This window comes from Dasypus novemcinctus, chromosome 10 (genome assembly GCF_030445035.2).
Source record: "Dasypus novemcinctus isolate mDasNov1 chromosome 10, mDasNov1.1.hap2, whole genome shotgun sequence".
Lineage (NCBI taxonomy): Eukaryota > Metazoa > Chordata > Mammalia > Cingulata > Dasypodidae > Dasypus > Dasypus novemcinctus.
This window is the reverse complement of record NC_080682.1, coordinates 52056877-52059747: the sequence shown is the minus strand read 5'-3', so window position 1 is coordinate 52059747 and position 2871 is coordinate 52056877. Positions and strand designations below refer to the sequence as shown.

The 2871-nt window shown below is 37.1% G+C and overlaps 1 non-coding gene across 1 annotated transcript; it reads left to right on the top strand.

Moving 5' to 3' along the window:
• Positions 1–408: 408 nt before the first annotated feature.
• On the top strand, positions 409–565 carry LOC111761839 (U1 spliceosomal RNA). Its single transcript, XR_002795086.1, has one exon. It is a non-coding gene; the product is annotated as a U1 spliceosomal RNA (small nuclear RNA).
• The last annotated feature ends 2306 nt before the right edge of the window (positions 566–2871 follow it).

The window sequence follows — 2871 nt, the reverse complement described above, 5'->3', positions numbered from 1 at the left end:
AACCTCTTATTTTTAAATGTAACATTTTTGTGATCTATATACCTTTAAAAAAGTAATTAAAAAAGAAAATTTGCTGTAAAAAAAGAGAGAAGGAATATGGAACCAAGGTAGAATGGCATATTTAAAAAATCATTAGTAATTTGCTGTGGCTGAAGCACCAAGTTAAATATAGGTGAGTGATAGGAGATAAAACCTGAAGGCTTAGGAGGAGGGCCCAACACACTGGTTTTGAGACCTGGAAATCTGAGCCTTCTTTAAGAATGAGCTCAAAGCAGAAGAATTCCAGCCAGCTATTGAATCTCTGCTACTCTGTAACTTGTTTGATCCTTTCATGTGACCAATGGGCGGGACTTCCCCTACCTCTACAAAACTAATAGCTTAGAATTCTGTTAACTGAAAGTAAATGTTATACTTACCGGGCAGGGGAGATACCATGATCACGTTTTCCCAGGGCGAGGCTTATCCATTGCACTCCGGATGTGCTGACCCCTGCAATTTCCCCAAATGTGGGAAGCTCAACTGAATGATTTGTGGTAGTGGCGGACTGCGTTCGTGCTCTCCCCTGGCTTTTAAGAAAAAAAAGAAAAAAAGAAAGTAAATGTTTATGCCATGCTGAATGGCCACATTAAATGTGGGTGTTTTGGAAACTCTTACTTAAGAATAAAAAGTCTACCATAGTGGAAAATTCCCACAAATTTTCATGTTTCACACCAGTAGACTGTTTTATATATTTTTGAAGCTAATGAAATTTTCTACTTTTTTTTTCCTTTGACATTGGCACAAATATTCCTGTCTTCACAAAATTGTTAGTATTTTTTAATTGTATGTTCTCTTTGTGCATCGGCTCAGGGTTGAACTTTTAAATCTGCTGGAGACATCACATTTCTCTTGAAGAGTTTTGTTGTGCTTGCTTTCATTACAATGTCACTTTGAATTTGTTCTCATAGCTAAGTTTGAAAGTAAGGATATTTCTGTAGTGCCTTAAATTTTCATAAGGTATGAGAAGAGAGGGGGGAAAAGAAAGAGACAGAGTTTGAAGGAAAGAAATTTGTCACTATAATCTAGCCTCTTACCTTTTCACAACTGTAGGTGCTCTTTAGTGGCAATGATCCCCACTGTGCATGAATTCAACATGGTTTCCATTAGGATGCTGTAAGTATTGTTATCTATTATTCATACATTGCTAGGTTTTTCACCCAAGATTCAAGTTGCACCGTGTTTTTGTACAGATTTGTTTGGCATCCATTCAAATTACAAAAGAAAATTAAGCTGCGATTTTTATTTCATTATTAAATACACCAGTGTTATCATTATGGGACACTGGCTTTTATTATGTAGTAATGGTGCTTGCTGCTTTTGAATGGAATTAGGTATTCTGATGGGTGACTGAATGTAATTGAGATGGAAAACCATGACAAAACTCTTATCAATTTGCAAATACTGTGACAGGATTTCTGGTAGACAGGGAAAGTACAGCAGGAAACAGTCACCTAAGCAAAAGAATACATTTGACATACTGAAACAAACATGATGCTCTTTTCAAAACCTCTGTTAAAGAAAAATACAAGTGTTTTGCCCTCTTCTGGGAGCATAATAAGAAACAGTCAGTAGAGTATGAGTCTAAGAGTTCGGAAAAAATTAGGGTTCTATTCTACTGGGAATTCTGATGAAGATTTTCTATGAATTCCCCAGGAGAAGCTGGCTGGCTGAAGAAGAAAGAGAAATTCTTCCTCCAATTCACCCCTTCTCTGTTCCTTTCAGTGCAGGCTGGTTGTAATTCTGCTCATACAAATTTTGCAAAATGCTTGTTGACTTTGCATGTGGTTCATAGAGGTCCAAACTGTCAGAAAATAGAATTTTTCACAGATGCTTCCTGTGTAATTGTATTACCACTCCTGATTTCCACTCAAGTGGCCAATTGGATCCATGTTCACTTAAACCCTCAGTGGAGCTCTATTCTCCAGGGACTCACTCTCCAAAAGCTCAGAGAGGTGCTTCTGGTCCTAGTTTCAGAGAACACTATCTGAATAGGCTCAGATTTTTCCAAATAATCAATTTGTGGTTTCTTTGTGCTCAAGTGTTCAGTCCTCATCTTATCCCTTTCCTATCTCATTTCAGTATAAACTGCAAGAAGAAACCAGAGTTCAATTTCCGTAGTTAGCTTGAAAGTCCTTTCAGTAAAATATCCAAGTTTATTGCTTTCAAGTTCTGACTTTTGTCTGACGTTAGACCTCAATTTCACCAAGTTCTCTGCCACCTTAGATAGCCTTTTTCCAATTTCTAATAACACTTTTCACACTTTCTTCTAAGGCCTCACTGAAAGTAGCTTTAATGTCCATATTTCTACAAACATTTTGTGAAAAATAAATTATGTAATCTCTAAGATTATACAAAGTTTCCCTAGAGCTCTCACTCATTTTTGAGCTCTCACAATTCTTCCAGCCTCTACCCATTACTCAATTTCAAAGCTGTTTCCACATTTTCAGATATTTGCAATACTAGCAACCCATTTCCTGTACTAAAACTGTTTTAGTTTTTTAGTTGCCAAAATACATGCCTTGCAATGGGCTGGTTTAAATAATGAAAATTTATTGGCTCATTTTTTTGAGGCTAGAAGTTCAAAACAAGGCATCATCAAGTGTTGTTTCCCACAAGAAGTCTGGGGCATTCTGAGGCTGGCTTCCAAATATACTTGGTCCTTGGCTTTTCTGTCACAGTACAGTGCAAATGATGACCTCTCCTAGCATCTCTTTCCTTTTCCAGATTCTGTTGACTTTCAGCTTCTGGCTGCTCCCTCTGGCTTTCTTTTCTTTCTTTTTTTCCCCTTTTTCCTCTGATTTTCCCTATAAGATCTTCAGTAACAGAACCAAT